The sequence below is a fragment of the Rattus norvegicus genome, chromosome 18 (assembly GCF_021556685.1).
Source record: "Rattus norvegicus strain SHRSP/BbbUtx chromosome 18, alternate assembly SHRSP_T2T, whole genome shotgun sequence".
NCBI classification, from domain to species: domain Eukaryota; kingdom Metazoa; phylum Chordata; class Mammalia; order Rodentia; family Muridae; genus Rattus; species Rattus norvegicus.
This window is the reverse complement of record NC_141551.1, coordinates 31,498,057-31,516,714: the sequence shown is the minus strand read 5'-3', so window position 1 is coordinate 31,516,714 and position 18,658 is coordinate 31,498,057. Positions and strand designations below refer to the sequence as shown.

The 18,658-nt window shown below is 42.4% G+C and overlaps 1 protein-coding gene and 1 long non-coding RNA gene across 3 annotated transcripts in view; one reads left to right on the top strand and one right to left on the bottom strand.

Moving 5' to 3' along the window:
- Positions 1-2,262: 2,262 nt before the first annotated feature.
- Positions 2,263-18,658, top strand: part of Nr3c1 (nuclear receptor subfamily 3, group C, member 1) — a 121,603-nt gene continuing 105,207 nt past the window's right edge. The window contains exon 1 of one of the 2 annotated variants that reach the window (XM_087592112.1): positions 2,263-3,308. The gene's annotated coding sequence lies outside the window, so the exon portion shown is untranslated. The remainder of the gene's footprint in view (positions 3,309-18,658) is intronic. The other variant, XM_087592108.1, reaches the window with a different exon arrangement.
- Positions 2,918-17,342, bottom strand: LOC147999749 (uncharacterized). The gene is made up of 2 exons (XR_015642925.1): positions 17,127-17,342; positions 2,918-3,394 (listed from the first exon to the last, which is right to left on the bottom strand). It is a non-coding gene; the product is annotated as an uncharacterized LOC147999749 (long non-coding RNA).

The window sequence follows — 18,658 nt, the reverse complement described above, 5'->3', positions numbered from 1 at the left end:
TTTGTTTGTTTGTTTTGAGGCAAGGTCTTACTATTTAGTCTTGGATGGCCTGGAAGTCTCTATATAGACCAGGTTGACCTTGAACTCACAGGAATCTACCTGTCTCTTCTTCTTCAGTGCTAGGATTAAAGATGTGCACCACCACGTCTGGCCACTAAGGCCAGTTTTTAAGAGATTCAAAAACTAATGTAAGTAGAGCAATCTGAAACTATAAATATAATAAATATAATTGGTCTTGTCACAGACTTTATTCTAAAGTAAGTCTGATCATCTTCATTCTGTCCTACATGTAAATAAACCACCAATGTTCATTACCAACTTCTCTACCTTTAGCTACCCCAGGCCAGCTGTATTTACAGGCCAATGTGTCAGTCTAACTTCTCTGCAGGAGTGTGGGCAGCCCAGACTGAGTTTAGGGCTGCAGTCACAGGTAAATTTTTGTTGCAATTATTTCCTCGTCCTTTGCAATAGTTCTCAGGACTTCACATAGCTTCTGACAGGGCATATGGAAACCCTGTTGTTACCTTTAAACCTGTAGAGAACCATAGATCTCTACAGGAAAGGAATGAGGGGACTGACAGATGAATATGAGAAAGATAAAGATGAGTGGAGTCTAGAGTTGGGGGAAGGGCAAGCAAGTGAGAGGAAGAATGAAAAAAGATATGAAATGGCCAAACAATAAATAATTATGTTGGGTTAGACAGTGAAAAATAAATGTAAGGACACAGTTACTGGACAGGGTAGAAGAACATGATGGATCTGAGGAGATTAATCAGGCCTCCTGGAACTGTCAAGGAAAGAGATTCATTGAGATGGAGACTGTGGTGTTCACCCCCTGGTGATGACTAATAGAAGCTAAGGTCGTAGCTTACAGGAAAACACATAACACAAAAGGCTACGAAGAAAACTCAAGTTCAGTAGGCACAGATTCAGGGAAGAGTTAAGCTACTTTGGAGCATGAAGAGGGAGGACGGCTGTCTAAACGGACTGTTCTGCTGAGTGAGGAGAGACACGCACAGGACAATGACTTTCGATGTTTATCACTTTAAGACCAGTAGTGCTTATATAACTTCATTCCATCTCCCCCTGCTGTAGCTCTTAAGAACACATCTAATAGAAAGTGGAAAATGAGGCAATTGAAAAGAGCCAAAAGCAAAGAGGAAATAGAGCAAGAGAATAAAGCCAGAGGCAGAATTAATATATACCTTCCATATACTGCCCTGATTAGGGGGAAAAATTCAAGGTCAAGTAGACAGTCTGTAATCACTAGAAAGAACCAGTTAATTGGCCTCTCATCTTTCCATCCAGCTGGCACAAAAAAAACAAAAGTGACCACTGCTAAAAGCCTAGTTTCTAGAAACTAACCCAGAATATTTTTTTGGATGTTTACATTAAAGTCTAAAGAAACTCGGTTCAGCAGAGCCTCCTGATATGGGCAAGAACTTGGCCAATATTCTGTCAGCAAACTTAATGAGTGTTTTCTTACTCAGAATCTTCTGTTCTTATGAACTTGCAAACAGCCTCCGTTTCTCAAGCAACAATCCCCACTTGATCCAGATAACTTTTTATTTCATAGCAAACTCTTGAAAACAATTGCACATGTAGCAGAAAATGATCCTAGCCATCATAGAAACAATTTGACACAGCAGTTACTCTGTTTCCACCAGTTACTGCAGCAACCAGTTTCTGTGGACTTCCCATAGAGGTTTTATGTAAAGTATTTTTAACAGCTCTGCCATTTTATCAGGCTAGAGAATGATCTAGAAACCAGTCTATTTGAGGGACTGTACTGAATTTAGAATTTAGTGTAACTGGATAGACTGGGTGAGACCCTTCTGATGGGGCCTTAAGGTCAAGAGCACTGGCTCAGCTCTGAGTGCCCAAGCCATTGCACACTGCTGTGTTGTCATGGCTTTTCTGCAAAGCCACTGTTACTCTGACCATTTTGGCCAGGTAATGCATCACTCACTGTTTAACTATTACAGATGTGCTTAAGATGACACACCTGTTCACAGTCTAAATGGCGGCAGGGGCCCTGAAATAACTTGGGCCTTACATCAGAGGCAACAAAAGGCACACTAATATTTTCTTCATTTTCAAATTAACAAGTTAAATTGTCCACCCTTGTATAGATTCTCTTCAGGCAAATGAGGAAGTACCAGTTAAAGGTAGTGTGTAAAATCAAAACTAAAATTTTATGGGCACCTGCTTGATGACCGAGAATTATAATCAATGATAAAACTGTCTAAAGTCATTTTCATTTCCTTCCACCAAGTGGGCAGAGCTGTGCAGTTTGCTCTAACCAACCCCCTCCCTCTCCCTCTCCCTCTCCCTTCCCCTCTCCCTCTCCCTCTCCCGCCCTGTGTGTGTGTGTGTGTGTGTGTGTGTGTGTGTGTGTGTGTGTGTGTGTTTCCCACCCCCTCTCTCTCCTTTTTGGTTCCTTCTTGCTCTTTTTAGGGCCTGCACAGACCCATGGGTAGCCGCTGATCACTTTCACTTCTGCTGAGGAAATTACAGCATGCTTCTCTAAACGGTAGAGCGAAAGAGAAAACAGATGCCCTGATACCAAATGGTCAGACTTTGGAAGGTTAACAGTATTCTCAGGACCAGTAGGACCTAAAATATCCCTGATTCTGAAGAGCACTGAGGTGTCAGTGGAGGGTGAAACAGAAGACTAAGACAAGAAGAAGGGAGGTGGGTGAAGGTCTGTGCGTTATCTACTGATCCCTCTTGAGCATGATGCAGCACCTGACTCCAGCCCTCTCGTGATGGTTTCTATTTGGGTCTGACTCGGGGACTATCTGCTGAATCAGTATCTCTGAGCAAAACCAAGAAATTCACCCCCAAAGAGGAGTCACTGTATTAGTCAGGGTCTCGGAATAAAGTTAGACCCAAGAAACAGAGTCCTCTGGTCAGAAGTGGTCTCTCGTGTGAAATTCTCTGCTTTGTACTCAAAGGAAAGAAGGCGCCAGTGGGAGCTTGCTCGTCAAACGTAGTATGAATCTAGCTTCTTCTAGAAAAAGCGGCCTGCGTCACATCGAAGCCTGATTTGGTTCTTTGCCCTGAGAGCGGTTAGGCCAGTGGAGGGGCTGGCTTCCGTGACAACTGGTGCAGGGACAGGTGCAGTGTGGGTCCCACAGATATGAACTCTGATAAACAGTGCATGAGCGCCTACTCTGTGCAAGAAAGGAGAAGAGAGCTGCCCAGCTCCCACCCTCCTGGGGTTCCCATCGCAGCCTGATCATCTGCGGCCTTCTTGGCCAGGAAGAAGTTTCAGATCCCACTTCGTGGAAGTGTCTGGGATGAAGGTAAGCAGAACTTTGAGTCCCATTCTACAGCCGGGCGATGTGGGTCCCAGTGAAGTTAACTGAAGGTCACACAGAGGTCAGAACATCTGAAAAAAAAATCACAAGAGTTTTGATGTGCGCTGAACAGTTTGAACTGAAAGGCGGAGAAGACTGTGTGTGTGTGTGTGTGTGTGTGTGTGTGTGTGTGTGTGTGTGTTCGCTTATCTAAAAAGAAATGTGCTACTCTGAGTATCTCAGTTTCATATATTCAGCAAGTATGTGGTGAGTGTTACTGTAGGCAATGAAACAGCAAACAAAATAAGGAGTGGTGGTGGTGGTGGTGGTGGTGATGATGATGGTGGTGATGGTAGTGGTGGTGATGATGATGATGATGGTGGTGGTGGTGGTGGTGGTGATGATGATGATGGTGGTGGTGGTGGTGGTGGTGATGATGATGATGGTGGTGGTGGTGGTGGTGGTGGTGATGATGATGGTGGTGGTGGTGGTGGTGGTGGTGATGATGATGATGATGATGATGACGGTGGTGGTGGTGATGATGATGATGATGGTGGTGGTGGTGGTGGTGGTGGTGGTGATGGTGGTGGTGGTGGTGGTGGTGGTGGTGGTGGTGGTGGTGGTGTGTGTGTGTGTGTGTGTGTGTGTGTGTGGTGTGACGTGCTAGGTGGAAAGTACCCTGAACAAAACCAAAACATAGCAAAGGACTAGAAAGGAATAGGGGTACATTGTGTAGGGAGGCAACTGTTAAGCAGAGCCTTGAATAAAGATGCAAACTACATGTTTGTCTAGGGACCCCCAAAGAACATCAAGGGCCAGGCTGTGAGGTAGGCAGGGGCGAGGAAAGTTTGAAGAACAGCATCTCAGGTACTGAAGCAGAGAAGCAGGGCAGAGATGAGACACGGGGACCAAGAGACAGCTGGGAGAGGGACGGCCCTAGCTGTGGCACCAGGAGAGGGGGGGCATCACTGATGGTTTTATGTTCAGTGCCACTGGGGTCTCATGGGATCTCTCTGGCTGGAGGCAAGGCTAAGTGTACCCAGATAAGCACGCAAGCAAAAGAGCTGTCTAGCTGAGGTTGGCATCTGAAGGATTGATGGTGGGAGGCTGTTTTATTTTGTTTCAACTTGTTCTAAAGTTTGTTTCTGTTATCCCTTTCTCCCTTCATGGCATTGGAAAATGGTGAAAAAAAATTAATAGTCATACATGGCGAAATGTAATCTCAAAGTAGTAGACCACTTTTTTTCATGTCAGTTCAAACCACCTTCCTGCTATCTGAGAAGAAACTTCCTAGTCATGAGCTGTTTAACATGAGGCTGAAAAGCAGTACGCAGTCAAATACATGCACGCTCTAAAATGTGTTTGTGTAGTTGAATTAGCTCATAGAAATTATAGTTGACTGGATTGTATTGATCCCCCCTTTCTAGAACTAGGGATGAAGAGAGGCAAACAGAGTTTTCGATCAGATCATTTAGCTGATCTTTAAGTCCACAATTGCATATTTATTATCCCAGGACACTAGTCCTGTTATAGGCAAAGGCCCTGTCTTCCTCAGGCTTGGCTTTATATAGCCTATGCAAGATAAAATAATGTTTATATTTCCTCCTTGTTCACCAGCTACTGCCTAAGAGACGGGCACATGAGGATTTCCCATCTTCCATGTGTCTGCTATGTCAGCGGTGATGGGTCTCCTCTGCCTCCCTCCAAAAGATGTGTTGAATGAGACTATGAGCTGGAGGCCAAATGACTTGAGGCTTATTAATGGCGTGAGTCATTTGTGCTGCCTTTGACATATATTTATAACAGATTCCAGGAAGCTCCCTTGTCTACCCTCAGTGGCCTTTCACAATTAGCCTTCCTACTAAAGCATAGTGAACCCAAGTCCTCCTCCTCCGACAGAAACTGAATCCAGCTACTGTCAGTTGTTGGTCATCTGTAGTGAATTTGGTATCACATGTCTGCAACCCTAGCTCACATGGGAGAAAGGAAAGACTCACTATGCACAAGAGGCCATAGCCAAGTGATGGTCCGTGAAGAGGATCCCCAGAGCAGGTGCCTCCATACATGGCGGTGTTTCTTGACTCTAAGAAAAAGGAAGTCCTTTCAGGACAGCCCCTCAGAATTGTTATAGACAGTACTCACAGAGGTGAAATGACTTAAAGAAAAGCATTGAGCCCATGGAGCATCATATGCTTTTAAGAAACTTTGGCCAGAGTTGTTTAAATAATCTCTTCCAAAACACCTCACAGTTCACCAGTTACGTGTTTTCCTGCTTCACCTCAGCCTTTAACAAATTCTTTTCCCTTAAGTATTTCTGGAAATGCCCAGGGGTGCTCAACATGTGGCTGGAAATAATTCCTACGAGTCCTCAACAAAGCAGGAATCCATGGGTCCAGGCTCATGTGCTTCCTCTAAGACAGCACTCAGGACTAGAAGGCTGTCCCGTTATTGTTGTCACCACAGTTGCTGCTGCCAGGAAGTCCTGCAGGACCCAAGCTGATGAATTCAGAATACCTGCTGAATGTCTGCGTTAGAGTTCTCATCACCTCCCTGATAAGCAGAGTGAGACAGAGCATGGTGCTGCCCTTGGGAGGCAGGCGAGCTCAATCTCAGGTGCCCTGGAGGCTCACAGCAGACCTCCCTCAAACAGTCTCCTTGCTATTCATGGACTGTGGCCAGACTCCAGTGTCCTTCTCTGCTCTGCTTGTGTTTGCTGCTTCCATTCCTACCTCAGGGACAACTAATCTAACTATGACTCAAAGCTAAGTGTCATTCCTGGAAGCCACTCTGAGCACCCCACTGAAAAGCTATGTGAACCCCAGTGCCACTATCTCATATGACCTATCAGTCTTCCAGATCATACACACCCTTTCTCAAGGCTGCAGACTCAACCCTTTCTCAGGTGCTCCCAGCATAGCTGGGTCCAAAGAAGCTCTAGTCTCAGCCTGGAGGTCGTCACCCTGCTGTTGGCTGATGTCAGCCTTGCTTTCTTACTGGAATTGCACTGCCGATTTGTATCCATGGTGTGCTCCTTTCCATCAGTCCTCCATTTAGGAGCACCCAAGTTTTTCCTACAGTGATTTACAATGTGTCAGCAAAGAGGATGTCAGTCTTTCTCCGGAGAGTCCTAAGCCCTATTGGGCCTGTCTTTCTTTCTCTGTGTCTCTGTGTCTCTGCCTCGCTCTCTCTCTGTCTCTCTCTGTCTCTCTGTCTCTCTCTCTCTCCCCCACACACAAATAAATGATAATATATTAATAAATAAATAAAATAAAATTTTAAATTATGTCAAAAGCAGGGACATCTTATTAGTAGTTGGATATAAAGGCTCAGCACCCAACCAAAGTAGGCCCTTGCTGAAGATGTCGACTCCAAAGTACAGTATACAATACCTTGTCCTAAGAGCATGTGCTGTGCTGGCGGCCATTATCCCACAGACCAGGCCCTTGAATACCATATGTGTGAGTGACAAAGTAAGACCTTCTCAAACAGAGAGGGGGGGAAGGGAGGGGAAGAAGGAAGGAGGTAGAGAAGAAGAAGGAGGGAGCTAAAGTGATATTGGAGAAGATGAAAAAGTAAGGACAAATGTAGGTGAAAATAACAATCCACCATCATCCTCCCACCTAGAGTTGAAATTTTGTGTTTTCTGTAAATTTATTTACTATAACTTAACACAGAATAGAAAACAGAACATAATATAAAAGTATAAAAATCACAGACATACCTAAAAGAAAGTTGGCTCCATTTTGTGTGTGTGTGTGTGTGTGTGTGTGTGTGTGTGTGTACATACACACTAATATGCAAACTTATAATTTTTGTGAGCATTTGTAAGATCATGATTTGTGACGGTAATGATCCACTTAAGGATAAGAGAGACTTAACTGCCCTTTAGTGGGACAATAGTGAGTTTGTCTCCAATGTTTTTTATTAGTAGTAGTAGTAGTAGTAGTAGTAGTAGTAGTAGTAATAGTAGTAGTAGTAGTAGTAGTAGTAGTAGTAGTAGTAGTAGTATACTTCTTCCCTTAAGACATATTCTTGATAGAATGTCTTTCTTAGAGAATGGCTGTATGTGATTGACAGATATGATACATGTGCAGTCTAGGTCATCCACTATATTGTGTGCTCTGATATAACACTCAGGAGGTTCAAGAATCATGGATGCTCCATTACAAAGAAGTTGTATAAGGTTCCATTCCACCTCTGTTTGCACTAGGAAGAGTGGAGAGACACAACCTCTGATAGTCTTCTACCTCACAAATGCTTCCATAACACTGGAAAATTGCTTAACTTTTCCTGCCTCAATTTACTCATCTGGAAAACAAGGATTCTCTCACCTATTTAGTAAACTGTAAACTTATACCCAAGGATGAGGCATTAGCTTAACCCTATGGTGGAGAAACATTACTAAGGCAAATTAGTCGGTGCTATGTTGTCAGAGCTGCTGCTTAACCCTAGAACCATCCTCATTATTCATGACTACACATCTTGAACAAATTAGCTCACGTCTCTTTTCCTTAGTTTTCTCATCTGTAATGTAGATGACAAGGGCTTCCCTCCTCAACAAGCATTAGATAGGACAGCGTGAGTAGCGTGTGCCAGCTGCAATTATTACCATTCCTTGTGATTAAGAAGCAGATTGGATACAACATCAAATGGTTGACAGTCATGGGTTTTCCATTGCATGTTCTCTAAGAACTGTGGTAGGAGAATGTCTGCAGCATGTAGGTGGAGGGGTAATCAAAAATACAAAAGTCGCCTTAGCCAAAATGCTAAATCAAAGTAGTGAAGTCGGTGTTTTGCAAAATGTGTGCCCCAAGGTCACAAGCCCTGCAGGAGTGTGTTCCAAGCATCTTTGGTGGTCATGGGAGTACGATAGTCAGGATGGTTAGGGAATTGAGGGTTTCAGTGCAACACACACACACACACGCACGCACGCACGCACGCACGCACGCACACACACACGCACGCACGCACGCACGCACGCACGCGCGCGCGCGCACGCACGCACGCACGCACGCACGCACACACCACCACCACCACCACCACCACCTTTTATTTTACAGCAAAAATTCTTAGCTAATGAACAAAGCCATTCCTTCTTCTTAGACCCTCCACCAGACCTCATTTCCTGGGTTTCATTAAATATTACCATGTGCTCACACTGTGAGGCATATGGTTTCTGTCTGTATGGCCTAGCTCTACCACTCCAGTGTGAAAGCAGTCACCTGAGATCCATAAACCAATGAGTGTGCTATGTCCCAATAAAACTTGAAAAACCTTGGCTATGGTTTGCCAACTCCTGGGTGAGAGCACAGTAAGCCAAGGGTTGCACAGTGATGCTGAAAGACAGACAGGAGCCAATCAGGAGGCATCATGGCATCAGAGCACCACTTCAGTTTTACCCCCAGAGCCGGAAGAAGTCTGGAAAGCATTTTATTTAGAAAGGGGGATGACTCAATGTCGAAAACTCAGCTCTGGAGATCCGACCTGCAACTTTCACTCACCACGTGGCCACTTATTGTCCCTTCCTGTGTGGAATCCCCTCCTAAAGTTCATGAGATACCAGCCTGAAAGGCCTTGACAAGGTGACATTTGTCACTTTGATGAACTAGCCATGGCTGAGGCTATCATCCACAGTGGACTAGGAACCCCAATCTGTGGACATATTCTCCTTGTTCTCTGCCAAATTCAAGTGGCTATACCCTAGGTTAAAAGCCCAACTTACTAATTCTCTCTTTAATTTGTTTTATAATTAGTTGGTGGGGCTTTATTATGATACTTAATAAATAGATAGATATACATGTATATCACTGTACTTTGCTCAAATAATTTTCTATGACAAACACAGATGCCAAATGGGAGTTATCTATTTTCTCATCTACAGCATAAAATCCTTAGAGAAACACTAAAAGCAACCATGGTGGCTAATGTTTATTATTATTTATAGCACCCAGCACAGTATAAATCTATGTCATTTCTTTGTTTAAACCTTTAAACAAGCCTATTAAGTCAAAACTATAGCTAATTCCTGTTCATAATTAAAGAAAGAGACTATATAACATCAGAACACAAAGCTACTGAGTGGTTGAAATAAGAGCTGAATGCATATGGTATAAATCAGAGTCTAGCATTTATCCAGTATAGCATAGCATCTTATAAGAAAAAGTTCAAGCACATGGGACATAAGGAGAAGGCAGGTGGATCCCTTTCTGATGTCTTGAGGACATAGCCTGATACATCCATTTCTATGAATGGTATGCCTGCAAATCATTGGCTCATAGCATCCTTTAGTTATAATGCTAACCAGTGCCATATTGACTACAACTCTCACTAGTACAGGCATTCTCCGACAGCTGGGTGTGTAGCTCTGTGCTAGAGGAGATGCTCAGCCAGTGTGCACAAGGCACTGCATAGGAGCAAAAAGGGGAAGCCCCCAATTCTACAATTTCCCATCTGGTGCTGAAAGGCCACTAGAATCATGCAGTATGTGGTCATTTATGTTTGGTTTTATCCACTTAGAACAGTGGTTCTCAACCTTCCTAGTGCTGTGACCCTTTAATACATACAGTTCCTCCTGTGTGGTGACCCCCCGAACCATAAAATTATTTTTATAGATACTTTGTAACTGTAATTTGGCTATGGTTATGAATTCTATGGTAAATATGTGATATGCAGGACATCTGATATGTGACAGGTAGAAGGATAGTTCGACCCCTAAAGTGGTTGTGACCCACAGGTTGACCGCTAACTTAGAACAATGCATTAAAGACTTGTCTCTGTGTTCCCTGGTCAGCACATCATTCCTTTTTGTGCATCTAGAACATCTTGCTACATGGACCACATTGGTTTTCTCATTCATCACCTGACAGACATTTAAGCTGTAACCACTTGACTAATAGGAATAATGTCATTGGGAACATTCAAATATATATATATATTTTTTTAGAAATGTCTAACTTTACTCAAGAGATTTCCTTTTTATATTTTTCTTCGATTTTTTTGAAAATTGGATACGTGAGTACTGTAGGTACATCATTTCCACCCTTCCCTCTCTCCCTACCTACTCTTTCTGACATTTCCCACTCTCACTCAAGTTCATGACTTCTTTAATTATTATCACATATGTGCATAATCATGCACGCATACACCCTATGCTTGCTAGTCTTATGTCAGCTTGACACAAGCTAGAATTATCTGAAAGCAGGGAACCTCAATTAAGAAAATGCCTCCCTAAGATCCAGCTATGAGGCATTTAAATTAGTGATTGATGAGAGAGGGACCAGCCCATTGTGGGTCGTGCCATCACTGGAAAAGCAGGCTGGGCAAGCCATGGAGAGCAAGCTAGCAAGCAGCAACCCTCCATGGCCTCTGCATCAGTCCCTGCCTCCAGGTTCCTGCCCTGCTTGAGTTCCTGTCCTGACTTCCTTTAATGATGAACAGTGATGTGGAAGCCAAATAAACCCTTTCTTCCCCAATTTACTTTTGGCCATGGCATTCTATCCCAGCAATAGAAGCAATAAGGCACATACATACAATTTTTTGTTGAGTTCATTTAGTGTTGTTTGTATGTTTGTGTGTTTAAGGCTGATCACTTATGATTAGATAACCCATCAGTGGTCTTGTTCCTGGAGAAGATTAATTATCCCTCTCAAAACAACCAATGATTACATGTAGCTCTTCATCTAGAGGTGGGAGCATGAGAGAGTTCTGCCATCCATCCTGGCAGGTCAGTTAGTATTTGTCATTGTGAAGATCTTGTTTGAGCAACCATATTGTTGAGATTTTAAGGATGTAGCTTTCCTGTCCTGTATGAAAGATGGTACCTCACAGAAGGTGTCCTGATCCCCTTGGATTTTATAACCTTTTAACCTCCCTCTTCTATGGTATTCCCTGAGGCTTCAGTGTAGGGGCTTTGTTATAGATGTAGCAATGGGTTATGTTATAGATGTAGCAATGGGTTATGTTATAGATGCACCAAGTGCTATGTTGTAGATGTACCAAGTGGGTATGTTACAGATGTAGCAATGGGGTATGTTATAGATGTAACAACTGGGTATTTTATAGATGTACCAATTGGGATAGGCGCCCCATGATCAGTTGTTCTTTGTAATTTGACCAGGTTTAGATTTCTGTAATGCAAAAGGAGGTTTTTTGATGAGTGGTGAAAGCTACACTTACTTGTGTATATAAAAGTACATATTCGGAATGCAGTTAAAGATTACAACAGCTTAAGAAAGAGGCAGTGGTAGATCATCCTCTAGGGTCTAGGACCCCACCAGCTATGGGTAAGTAGTTGGCAGGTTTATAATACCAGACATGAATTCCCTCCCACTAAGCAGGCATTGAGTCCAACATATAAATGCCACTATCATTCCCTTGGGGACATCTGGCCATTGCTTTGGTTGGTTGGCTTTACATCTAGGTAGAACTATTCATTTTTTCTCCTCTTGGAAGCTTGCATGGCACCTTCTGATTCCATGAGAGGGAGCCTTCAAGGAAGAGACTTCCGGGCCAGATGTAGACCCACTCCTCCAAGTCCTGTTTATGAACTATATGTGTTTTAGTAGTAAGGCTTTACCTTCTAATTCTGGAAGGCCACAAAGGGCAATGGCACTAACCCATATTGTTTGGAAGTTTCGCAAAATCCTCTTGAGATCATATAGTAACTCTATGTTTAAGTTTTTGAGGGAGATGTTACATGGGTTCCATAAGACTGAGCCACTTTGGAGCTCTCTTATCACTGTGGGAGAGTTATATTTCTCCATATCCTCACCAACATATTATATTCCTTTTCTAAAATTATGCCTAGTGGATATACAGTAATTTCTCTTGTATTCACCGATAATGAGGTTATACATCATTTAACATTTATATGTTTATTAGTCATTCGTTTCCCTTAGGGAACTCTATGCTGGGCACTCGGTGTCCTTTTACTATTGAGTAACAACAGTCAGATCTAAGCTATAGCAGATACATGGTTTGCAATAGTTCCCTCATTCTGATGGCCAACATTTTATTTTTCTTCCTGATAGCTTTTGAAGTAGAAAAGATCTTTAATTTTGATGAAATTTAGTTTGGCTATTTCCTCGTTTGCCTGTGCTTTGGTATCAGCTCTAATCATTATATGATCCGTGATCAAGAGATTTGCCCATATACGTTTTCTCCTACAGATTTTATAACTTCACCTGATCACTTAAGTCTGCAATCCACTTGGAGTTTACTTTTGAATATTCTATTTTCCGCATGTTTGTTCAATTATCCTAGCACTGTTTGTTGAAAAAGATTGTATGTTTTAGCCTTTTTGTCAAAAATCAGTTGAGGTAAGACATATGTTTCTGGACTCTTAATTCTGTTCTATCATCTAAATGCCTTTCTTAGGCTACACTATTTTGATCTGTGTAGCTTTGTAGTAATTTTTAAAGTGGGTAAGGGTGAGTTCTCCCAATTTTTCTCTTCAAATATTATTTTATTGTTTTGGTTTAATAAAATATGAAGCCAATAAGTCAAAAATGAAGCTGTGACTTGATTAAAGAAGGCAATGTTAGGAAGACACGGGGACCTCTGCTCGGTGTGTAGTGATTTATTTTGTGGAATGGGATGTCTTCCTCTCGTTCTCGCTCTGAAAGCCAAAGTAGCTTTTCTTTCAGAGTCATCTTACATGTGAGGATGGGAACAAGAGACAGTTTTAATACTTGGTCACACACCTAGTGAATCGCTTGTGCAGCCTGATCTCTCCTGCATGTTCTTAGTAAATCACACTCCCTCAGGTAAAGATTCCCGGACTCTGCCCTTAGGCAGGAAGTTTGAGGTGGAGCTTGGATAGCTGCACTTTAAACCAACTCTCAGGTGAGTTGAATGAAAGTCAGTGTTTAAGGGATGGCTATGAAAAGTAATATAAAAGTTAGAGCAAAGCAGGGAAGAGGGAAGGCCTTGGGATAGTGACATGCTTGGAGAGAAATGACAGAGACATGAAGAGAAGACTGTACTGGTAAAGGGGAGAGGGAAGAAAAGCACAAGGTATTGGCAGATAACAAGAGACAGGACTGACTGGCCATCAGTGACCACTTCAGCTCCCTACCATGTCTTCTCTGGTGACACTAGCAACCATGTCACCTGCCCTGCAGAAACATGAACTTGTTCCTAGCTCATATCCCTCCTACAGTTTAGGAAAGGTTGGGAATCCTATGAGCATGTCCGTGACCCCTCAAAGCAAACAACCAAGAGTCAAGACTGACCATTGACAGTGTTCTGTGTCAGGACTCATACTAATCCCATCTTCATACAACTCCAGGTATATAAAAGATATGTGCAGGCCAAACATGCGTGGACATGAAATCATAAAGAAAATTTCAATTTTCTGTATATACACAGTTTTGGAATTTATCAAAGTAAGCATATTAGCACTCTAATGAGATGAGTGAGCTTGTTTCTACATAAATAATTCAACCTTAGCTGAATATTTGATACTATCGGCTATAGAGCATCTTCAATTTTCAGAGCTGATCAATATTCAAATTTATAATATAATCATCAGTGCTGGTTGAACCACTGTGCATAAACATATAACACAAAGATTGTTTAGCACCACTTCAGAAATTGTTGGAAATCCTGTCCCAACCCCAAGCTGAAACTCCCTAGATACTATCTGTGAAATTCGAGCAATTAGTGCAAACAGCAAGCTTTAAAACCAAATATACAGAATACGACCCAAAATTAGACCAACTGAATCTTTACATGCTGAAATATCATGTTAGGGAAATATTAAAAGTCTCTGCTCTAATTGGATGATTATGTTCATATAAGAAGATAAAACTTGGATAATAAAGACAACCCAATGTATAATGCACCATAGTCTCAAATCTTTAGCCAGGATGTTTGAGGTAGCATTGTTGGACTTATGTGTGGTGTGTTTAGAAGCAAGGCTTTGGTGACGTCATGAGACACAGTGTAGGCAGGTGCCAGCATGTTGCATGTTGCATGGATGATGCAAACTTGATTTTGAGGTTTTGGTCTCCAGAAATCTTTCACTGTTGCTGAATTTTCATGGCCTCCCATTCAGTCACGGGACTGAGATACACACTTTGGAAAGCTCAGTTGTAAGCACTCGACAGTGGGGAACTGACTGGATCCCGACTGCACACATCTGAGACAGGCACTCTGTTTTCCCCTTCTGACCAGTAAAGAGACTGGAGGCACTCAAACCGTTGAGAAAGTTGTAAAGGTCACAGAGCAACAAGTTAACAGAAGCAGACTCAAACTGGGGTAGTCTCATCCCAGCACCAGCTGCTTAACCACTATGCTGTTTCTAGAAGAAAGAAAAGAAGCAAAAATGGAGATGAGACTTATTAATTCTACAACTTAGCTAATTCTCATTAAGAGAGACAAACACAGGCATGGTGAGTTGCACTGACAGAGCTCTGGCAGAAGAGTTAGGAAAACTTTAGGAGCTCAAAGTAAGCTGGCTCCTACCTACCCAAAGCTGGCCATTTACATCTCTGTGGTGGAGGAAAGTAGCCACTGTCAAAGTTTCTCTCCTTCCAAAGGAAAACTCAGCTCAAACAATGGGCAAGTGAATGTCTCTGGGGGTGAATATTGTTAAAATCATCATATATGGGGGAGAGTAGTTCATTGATAGAGCACTGACTTAGCATGCACAAGGTGCTGAGTTCAATTCCAGCACTATACATACATTTTATTCTGTTATCCATATGTTAAAAATAATAATGATTTTTCTTAGGGTGGAGAGATGGCTCAGTGGATAAAAGTCCATGCCTTTGGACCATGAGAACCTAAATTTGAGCAGGAAATGGCCACATGCCCCTGTAATCCAGCACTGTGTGCAACAGAGGCAAGAGAATCATTGAGGCTTCCTAAACAGTGTCTTAGCTCCAGGTTCAGAGAGATTCTGTCTCAAAGGAGTGAAGTCGATAGTGGCAAAGTAGGAAATGTGGCCTCTGCAGGCATTTGCACAGGTGCACACACACACATACACACACACATACACACACATATACACATACACACGCATATACACATACACACATATACACATACATACACACATACACACACATACACACACACATAAACACACATACACACACACATACACATACATACATACACACATACACACACATACACACACACATACACACACATACATACACACATACACACACACATACACACATACACACACATACACACACACACACACACACACACACACACACACACACACACTCACACACACTTCCACTCTTTTGACAAGACCATTTGAATAACTGTACCAAAAACTAGAAAACCTTCTTTTCCAAAGGAGATGGTAAAGTGGATAAAACGCCCAAAGGAAATGCTTTTGCAGGTAAATGAGGACATTCTTAATGGTTCTTGTTTCTTGATGATTGTTGGAAAATAAGAGCTGAATGGGTTATTTCCGGGGTAGGACTCGACCTCAGTACTGGCTGGCATTTGGATAATTCTTTGCTGTAATAGACTACCCTGTCCACTATGGGACACTCAGCAGCATCCCTGCTGTATTAGCCACTTTTTTTTGTCTATTTGATGAAATTTCATGACAGACTACAAGCAACTTGGAAAAGAAAGTGATTATGTTAGGCCACACTTAGTAACTGAGGGAAGTCAGGGCAGGAACTCAAGGCAGGACCTTGGAGGCAGGAAGCAAAGCAGAGGCCACGAAGGAGTGCTGCATACTAACTTGGTCCTCCTGTTTTCCTGTTTTCCTCTGCTTGCTCATACAACCCAAGGTCCCCTCCCTGGGATTGGCACTATTCACAGTGTCCCCCCAGCCCCCACCCCCACACATACCAGTCACTAGCTAAGAAAATGTTCCACAGGTTTGCCAGTAGGTTAATCTTGTTAAGGTATTTTCTCAATTGTGGTTCCCTCTTCTCCAATAACTCTAGCTCTGTCAAACTGGGACAGGGGAACATACAAGTGGCAAGCACATTTCTGCTGAGTCACCTTTCACTTTTCTGCTGAGTCACCTTTCACTTTTCTGCTGAGTCATCCATGCTTCTCTGCTGAATCATCTTGCTGGCCATCTTTTTTCTTTCTATTTTCTTTTTAACTCATACTGCTTCAAGTCCTTTGGGGTCATTAAAAATGTTTTTAGGGACTCATGAAATAGTTCTGTCATTAAGAGTTCTTGCAGAAGATTCAGACTCAGTTACTGGAATCCACGTGGCCACTCTGAACTGCCAGTAACTTCAGTTCCAGGGAATCTAATCTAACACTATTTTTTCTGTGAGTACTTGCACAAACACAGTGCACAGAGATACAAGCAAGTACACACACACACACACACACACACACACACACACACACTCTCTCTCTCTCTTTAAATACAACAAAGTATGTTACCAAGATATAAGCAAACTGGTTATACTACTATTGTTACTTTAACAAGTTATTGCTGAGTGTCCTGTTAACATCAACGTACATAATCTCATTGATGGGTCACGACAGCCTAAAAGAGAGTCGGAACCTATGCATATTATAACTGATGAGGAAGCTGAGGTAACTAGGTCAAGGTCATACCCAGAGAAATATGGGGAACCTGGTTCCCTCTAGGTTTACTCTCATCCGAGCCAGCTCTGTGGGAAATATTCTACCTCTCTACATGAACTCTCCTATCTTTAGCTTCAGACTGTAGGTTTCCCCTCTCCATCCATCGAGGAATGGTCATCAGTATTATCCTCTGTCTTCCCCCTCCCACCGGAGGTTACTATCACAGCTGTCTCCTTGTGACTCTGACCATTGTGTTCTGAGATGGTCTCAAGGATAGAGATGTGCTTTACTTACCTTTATCTTCAGTGCCTTCATGGAGGCAAATGGTAGGAAGTCATGGGATATTGACCAAAGCTCGGCAGCCAGAGGTAGGAAAAGAAATCATTACTGTTGGTTCTCTGTATCACTGAGTTCTGAATCAGTGGACTCAACTAAACATGCACCAAGGAAAATAATGGTGTCTAGAAGCTTGGGGGATTGTTCAGTTGTAAAGTGCTTGCTTCCTTGTGCTCAGGAAGCACTGGTTTAATCCTTTATAACCCATGTCAAAGAGCTGGGCATGGAGCATGAGAGAGGAAACCAGCCCCGATGAATCAGCCAGTTTCATGTTCAATGGAAAACCCTTTCTTAAAAAAATAAGGAAGACACTCAATGTTGACTTTTAGACTCCACACACATGTGCACATGTACACATACACACAAACACACACACATACACACATGTATACCCACATACCTGTACATACTTGTAAACTCATATACACATATACAAGAAAAAAAAAGTACCAAACACCCATATTGTTTTGTTGTTATTCCCTAAGCAGTATTTTATAACAATCACACAGTATTCCTATTGAGTTTCATAGTAGTATGTTACAGAAAGGACTTGAACATTTGGGGATCCACAGAAAGCCCATCTCCTATGGAGGCAGGAGGGCAACCGTACATCTAGATGGGTTAAGGGCAATGAGGAGGGAAAGTCCAGAGACCTAAGTGGAAGAGAAAGGCCAACCATCATAGGGAGGAAGTATGACTTAGGATCATGCAGTTGAAAGGAGAGGCAGAAGCAGCACAGGGCCCTGTCTGCATATCCAGTGCAGTGTCCACATCACTGTACAAACTTGGACCTTGCAGTTAAAACTTTTGAGGGCACTGATAAACATGAACAAGTGAATTTGTGTAGATTAACATGTCACCAATAACTTCATACTAGGTAAACATTGATGTCTGAATATATATCACTATGTATTATGTGTAAACCATTTGATGAGGAATTAGAAAGGATTTCTTGTTGTTGTTCATTTTGGGCCACTAGCAAGTCAGTGAACTATAGACACATTATATCATTCTCTGTGCTTTTATTTCTTTTAGTTGTAGCATTTTAACCAACTTGTAATTTTTTAATTATCTGTTGTTATTTGATCATGCTCAGGTGGACGGTGAAATCTATAGTCCTTGTAGGTTTCCTAATGATCAAACAGCACAGAGATGCAACGTGTGTAGCTTATAGATGCACAAGACTCTATGGTTGTGATAGGCCTGGGAAATCCTATAGGGAAAATTAAACTTCCTAGTCAGTGTCTGGCTTTCTTCTACAGAATTCTCAGCAGCAGGTAGTCAGTTGCTTCACTTCACAGCCCATGATATGCAAAGGGCAGGCTTAGTGTGAAGGAAGCTGATGTCATGTACATGGTGCTGGTCATCCTACATTTTGTAGGATTAACAGTGGCTTTACTGTACATTGCTCAGTGCCAACAACTACTAGAGGCTTTGTAAGGAATATCTTATTTATTCTGTTACAAGTATCTTTTAAGGCAAATACTCTT